The 7,087-nt window shown below is 41.7% G+C and overlaps 1 long non-coding RNA gene across 2 annotated transcripts; it reads right to left on the minus strand.

The window, feature by feature from the left end:
* Positions 1-720: 720 nt before the first annotated feature.
* On the minus strand, positions 721-5,908 carry LOC140106448 (uncharacterized). 2 transcript variants are annotated; one of them, XR_011850788.1, is made up of 4 exons: positions 5,778-5,908; positions 4,040-4,117; positions 1,691-1,805; positions 721-1,044 (listed from the first exon to the last, which is right to left on the minus strand). It is a non-coding gene; the product is annotated as an uncharacterized lncRNA (long non-coding RNA). The 2 variants fall into 2 exon arrangements; XR_011850789.1 differs by lacking the exons at positions 721-1,044; positions 1,691-1,805 and adding an exon at positions 2,436-2,486.
* Positions 5,909-7,087: the final 1,179 nt, after the last annotated feature.

Below are 7,087 nucleotides of genomic sequence, written 5' to 3' on the forward strand. Positions count from 1 at the left end.
TACCCCTGGATCCTGCTGTGTACCTTCTTAACCTCCTGCCTGGGGACATACGGGGCTCAAGTGCCAAGCTGCTCCTTCATGTACTCACCGCTTCCAAATGTCTAATCTCTCTCTTCTGGAAGAAACCTTCTACACCATCCACTATTGACTTATACGCTCGAATCAAAGATGTAAGGTCAATGGAGCACTTAACCGCTCAATTAAACAACCAGATGGATAAATTCGATGCTGTATGGGCCACCTGGGACGCTTTTGCTATAGCATTTGAACCGAATTAATGGGCCAAGTGCCCCCGGTGCCCTCTCACCTTCTTGAGGCGAAACTTCTGTTTTTATGTTTTGAAATTGTTCGTTTATTGATGTAAACTTTATATATTCACATTTTGTTGTGCTGTTCACAGGCCTTCCTACTGGGTGAACTCCTCCTGCTGTGTCAGGAGGGTACACCATGAATATTTCCGTTATTTTGCCCTTGCCAGGGCCGATGCATCTGTGATTGTTATACCTAAAATTACAAATAAAGAATTGACAAAAAAAAAAAAAAAAGAAGAGTATGAAGAGAGCTCTGTCCCCAATGGGGCTCAAAATCTAAACAACCTACCAGGATGTTTTGAAGTGTAGAAGGAAACTCCACGCAAACACGGAGAGAACAAAACATTTTTTGCAGATGTTGACCTGAGTGGGGGATGCAGTGTTACATGGATGTACTGTTGGGGCTCAATCAGAAATGTGGGGTGAAGCGTGACATGGATGAAATGTTGGGGTGGTAAGGATCATGTGACATGGACGTAATGTGGAATTCAAAACTACTTTGAAAGGAAATCTTTATTTACAGAACAGTAGAAATCAGCATCTCAGTAAAAAAAAAAAAGAAATTAAATCAAATAAATTTTAAAGAAAACAAGTCAAATTCAAATAATGTTTTCCAAATATCACTGATGAAATGGTCATTATGGTAGAAGCACATCTTCATGGAACACATTCTTCTTCAGACGATAACTGCACAGAAGATCCACATCTTAAGCTTTCTCCAATCACTCGAAATCTGTAATAAGAAGATGACATGCGTCAAATAATAGCCCTCCACCAATACCGTCCACCACCATCTCATCAACACTAAAAGGATTAGATCCATTAATCTATTAGACTTTCAATGAAAATGAAACAGACATTTCAAGAACCAGCTTTAGACTACTACTGGACACCAGGCCTAAATATCCAATAACAGCCCTCCACTGATTCCCTCCACAACCATCCCACCAACACTAAAAGGATTAATCCCATAACGAGGGAATAATGAACCTTTACACCTTTCAATGAAAATGAAATAGAAGTTTCCGGAACCAGCTTTAGACTACTACTGGACACCAGGCCTAAGCATCCAATAATAGCCCTCCACCGATTCCATCCACAACCATCCCATCAACACTAAAAGGATTAGATCCATAACGATGGAATAATGAACCTTTACGCCTTTCAATGAAAATGAAATAGAAGTTTCAGGAAGCAGCTTTAGACTACTACCGTACACATGTCTAAGTATCCAATAATAGCCCTCCACTGATTCCGTCTACGACCATCCCACCGACACTAAAAGGATTAGATCCATAACGAGGGAATTATGAACCTTTACGCCTTTCAATGAAAATGAAATAGAAGTCTCAGGAACCAGCTTTAGACTACCAACTTACCAGGTTTTTTGCAATGTTTAATGCCATGTACATAAAATGAGCATTGCCCGGAAGGGTACACTGTTCTTTAAAACCCTTCTGGGGTCCAATACACAATGAAGTGAACTTTCCAGACCTACAACAAAAAACAAGATGAGAGTAATAAGTAATAAGAATGAGTAATCAGAAGATCCTAATTATGACATGCGCCAAATAATAGCCCTCCACCAGTACCGTCCACGACCATCTCACCAACACTAAAAGGGATTAGATCCATTAATCCATTAGACTTTTAATGAAACAGAAGTTTCAGGAACCAGCTTTAGACTACTACTGGACACAGGCCTAAATATCCAATAATAGCCCTCCACTGATTCCGTCCACAACCATCCCATCAAAACTGAAAGGATAAGATCCATAACGAGGGAATTAAGAACCTTTACTCCTTTCAATGAAAAATGAAATAGAAGTCTCAGGAACCAGCTTTAGACTACTACTGAATACAGGACTAAGAATCCAATAACAGCCCTCCACTGATTCCGTCCACAACCATCCCATCAAAACTGAAAGGATAAGATCCATAACGAGGGAATTATGAACCTTTACGCCTTTCAATGAAAATGAAATAGAAGTCTCAGGAACCAGCTTTAGACTACTACTGGACACCAGGCCTAAATATCCAATAACAGCCCTCCACTGATTCCCTCCACAACCATCCCACCAACACTAAAAGGATAAGACCCATAACGAGGGAAGGGTAGTCTGTTCTTTAAAACCCTTCTGGGGTCCAATACACAATGAAGTGAACTTTCCAGACCTACAACAAATAAGATGAGAGGGGTCAAAAAACCTTTCCATAATTTGACAAATGTCAACACATGAAAGCAGAGACTTGATGAAAGTCAACTACAAAGGTTTAAGCAAAAAATAATGTACTTCTAGCTTTTTCTAGAAGCAGGCATAAAAATAGCTTCAAATGCATGAGCACAAACAGCAACAGAGGCCAAGGATTAATTGCCCCGGGGGCCATGTGACTATGTTGCAGCAGTGATTGACACCAGCTGCGGGCAACTTTTAGCAGCAGCCAATGGCTGATGGCGGCTCTGGCCATGTGGCTATGGTGAAGTGGCAAGGGATTACAGCGACTGCGGGCTTCTCATTTTGTCTATGAGCAGTGGCCAAGGGCTTGAAGCATGATATTTGGGCTTATACTATAATAGGAACAGAAAAATGCAACTTCTTTCTCCAAAATTTAACCTGTCGACATGTTCACCATAGAGTTGTATGGTGAGCCGTCATGTCACTATGGGACCTACCAGCCCTCTCTACTGCTAATATCTGACCTGTACAGCCATTCTCATCGCGGCATTAAAGTGATAACCCCCTCTCAATTATCACAGTAACGCAGTGTGATGAAAAACAGCGGGGAACTGCACTAGGTGGAAGGAGAACCACACCAGAACATTGTTCTGTTGGGCTGGGGAAATCCTTATTAATCAATGCAGCATAAAAATATATTGCATCAATATTGTTTTTGCACTAACATATTGTTACCATAGGTAACTACATGCCATAATAGCCATTTTCACATGGCGTTACACTGATACCCCTCAATTATCAATGCAACGTGTCATGATCAAAGTAGCCACTAACCTGCCAGAGGAGATGGGCGGACATGCTCACCATGGAGTCGTATGGTGAGATGCCAATTTACTAGGTTAGTTCTAAGGCCACTTCTAGGGAGAGATATTTTATCACAACATTAAAGCGATAACCTCCTCAGTCATCACAATAACAGTGTGACAAGAACAGCTGGGATGGAGAGTAGGACCGAACCAGGACATCGTCCTAGTGCCCTAGGAATCTAGTGGAGAGTTACCACCTCTGAGGCAGTAACCAATGCAGTATTGTACCACATCAATTTTGAACTTAGTTCGTTTTTATAGCTAATTTCACACAGTACGACACAGATACCCCTCAATATCAATGCCGAGCCATGCTACATTAGCTAGAGCTATATCTGTCAGGCAGGATGGGCCGACTTTACAACATTGAGTTGTACGGTGTCCAGTCATTTTACAAATGATCTTTACTAATCTACACTTGCTAATCTTAACACTACACTACAGGACGCCACTTTTATCACGGTAATAAAGGAATAACCCCTCAATTACTCCAGTAAAGAGTGTGACAAAAACAGCTAGGAATAGGGAGGATTTGTGCCACCAAGACATTGTTCAGCTGGCGTGGACATGTAGATGCTTAGTTACCCGTCCAGTACCACCACCGAGAAAGTACTGGATGCAGTAAGACACCCTCAACGATCAATGATCAATGATCAATGCAACGAGGCACGTGGCAAGCACTTACCGTCTGATGGTAGCTCCTCCCAACTTAGGCTGAATGTGAAAGACTGTGTCCACAGTGATAAGGCAGTGGCAAATGTTTCTATAAAAAAGGAGAAAAAAAATACATAAGAAAATAGACACTTGGGTACATTAATTGAACTTAAAAACAGCACCACACCGGTTCACAGGTTGTGTGGGATACTGCGATCTCCCTCTAATGAAGTGAATGCAACCAAACTGCAGTAAGAAACATGATTTAAGATCAAACATGGAAAAAAATTTTGGAGAAAGAAGTTGCATTTTTCTGTTCCTATAATTCAATTTATTTGCTATCCTCTAGTCCAGTTTCCTCCAAGTGGGACACAAGTCCATGCACACAATCTATACATTCTGAAGCAAAGAGGTGCAAATAAGAAATAAGATCTTTGTTCCTGTGATGAGTGGTGGCCTGAATTGGATGTGATCATAAGGTTATCCCCTGCCATGTGGTGAGAAGAGTCATTTAACCACATGCAGGTAGTTAATAACAAGTTACAATTCCCGCCAATTTCTTTTAACTTGCTAAATTTTTATAGATGAATGAGATTTTCATAAAAGAGGGAATTTTAATAAGAATATTTAATACAAATGGCCGATCGGTGTACTGGGGAGACAACCAGAGGGCAACAATATGAGAAGGGTACCACCCTTTAGAGGGAGATGAGAGAGAGAGGGGATCTACCAGTCTGAGAGGGAGATGAGAGAGAGGGATCTACCAGTCTGAGAGGGAGATGAGAGAGAGGGATCTACCAGTCTGAGAGGGAGATGAGAGAGAGAGGGGATCTACCAGTCTGAGAGGGAGATGAGAGAGAGAGGGGATCTACCAGTCTGAGAGGGAGATGAGAGAGAGAGGGGATCTACCAGTCTGAGAGGGAGATGAGAGAGAGGGATCTACCAGTCTGAGAGGGAGATGAGAGAGAGGGATCTACCAGTCTGAGAGGGATTTGAGAAAGAGAGATCTACAATTTTGAAAGGGAGATGAGAGAGGAAGCCACCAGTTTGAGAGGGAAATAAGAAAATGGAGGTATCCATTTTTAGAGGGAGAAAGGGCCCACAATATGAACAAAGCCTTATGCAGCACTCACTATGTGTTTGCACTAGGTATTAAAAACACATTACATGCAAACACAATGGGAAAAAGTAATCAGAACCCATCATCAATAATCATGCGTTTTGCCTGATGTGTTTGTGATGTGTTTCCCAAGCCCAACCCGGATTATAGCCTATATGAGGGGGTGAGTAGTATATTATGCAGGTTCTATAAAATATAATCCCACATTTAATACAGCCTTGTAATAAAAGTGAATAGCATAGACAAAAGCAGATACAAATAACAAACACAACAAATCTGCATTTTCAATAGACATAAGGGTGAAGACACACATGGCGTTTTTGGGCCGTTTTTGGGCCGTTTTTGGGCCGTTTTTACTAAGTGCGTTTTCAGATCGTTAAAAACGCATGCGTTAAAAAACGCATCCGTTTTTTAAAAACGCATGCGTTTTTTGAAAACGCATGCGTTTTTGTCCGTTTTTCCGAAATTGCGCAATTAAAAACGGACAAAAACGCATGCGTTTTCAAAAAACGGATGCGTTTTTAAAAAACGGATGCGTTTTTTAACGCATGCGTTTTTAACGATCTGAAAACGCACTTAGTAAAAACGGCCCAAAAACGGCCCAAAAACGCCATGTGTGTCTTCACCCTAAGGCAAACCTCTCACTTACATATTTCATTGGCGCTCTCTGCTGCTCTCCTCCACAGTCTGCTGCACACCAGGCCTCATCACCTCCAGGAATGACAAATACCAACAAACCTGCTGGCATTGAAGATCTTAATTGGTCTTAATTGATGAGACACACCCTCTCCCTAGTTGTGTGCACAAACACCCTTTCACTGCTGAACACATTTTATTAGTGATTTTTGTTTTTTTGCAGCGCTTTTGATTCATTCTAAAAATAGAGTAACAGCTGTAGCCACATGTCTGCTGAGAGTGGCATTCATTTAGTTAAAATCTGTTAAGCTTTGTTCACATGTGGCATTTGCATTGAGCAATACAAAAGCTGAGGAGATTTGCCGGATGAACATTACAGTTATTAACACAAGATTCATAACTAATATTAGTGCAATATTAACGTGCGTTTACATCATGTTAACACATACATCAATAAAATGCAAATGTTAATGCCACATTGACATTGCGTTTTGTAAGGCAATTCTCCTACGCTGTTGTATTGTATTTTGAACACAGCAGCCTCCACTCAATAGTAAGATGTCCAGTAGCGGCCTACAATAAATAAAATGACCAGCCTCCACTCAATGAAATTTCTAGCAGCAGCCTTCACTCCAAATGACTGGCAGCAGCCTCCTTTCAATGATATGTCCAGCAGCAGCCTCCATTCAATGATATGTCCAGCAGCAGCCTCCATTCAATGATATGTCCAGCAGCAGCCTCCCCTCAATGATATGTCCAGCAGCAGCCTACATTCAATGATATGTCCAGCAGCAGCCTCCATTTAATGATATGTCCAGCAGAAGCCTCCATTTAATGATATGTCCAGCAGCAGCCTCCATTTAATGTTATGTCCAGCAGCAGCCTCCATTTAATGATATGTCCAGCAGCAGCCTCCATTTAATGTTATGTCCAGCAGGAGCCTCCATTCAATGATATGTCCAGCAGCAGCCTCCATTCAATGATATGTCTAGCAGCAGCCTCCCCTCAATGATATGTCCAGCAGCAGCCTACATTCAATGATATGTCCAGCAGCAGCCTACATTCAATGATATGTCCAGCAGGAGCCTCCATTCAATGATATGTCCAGCAGCAGCCTCCATTCAATGATATGTCCAGCAGCAGCCTCCATTTAATAATATGTCCATCAGCAGCCTCCATTTAATGATATGTCCCGCAGGAGCCTCCATTCAATGATATGTCCAGCAGGAGCCTCCATTCAATGATATGTCCAGCAGCAGCCTCCATTTAATGATATGTCCAGCAGGAGCCTCCATTCAATGATATGTCCAGCAGGAGCCTCCA

Source organism: Engystomops pustulosus, chromosome 11, assembly GCF_040894005.1.
Source record: "Engystomops pustulosus chromosome 11, aEngPut4.maternal, whole genome shotgun sequence".
NCBI lineage: Eukaryota > Metazoa > Chordata > Amphibia > Anura > Leptodactylidae > Engystomops > Engystomops pustulosus.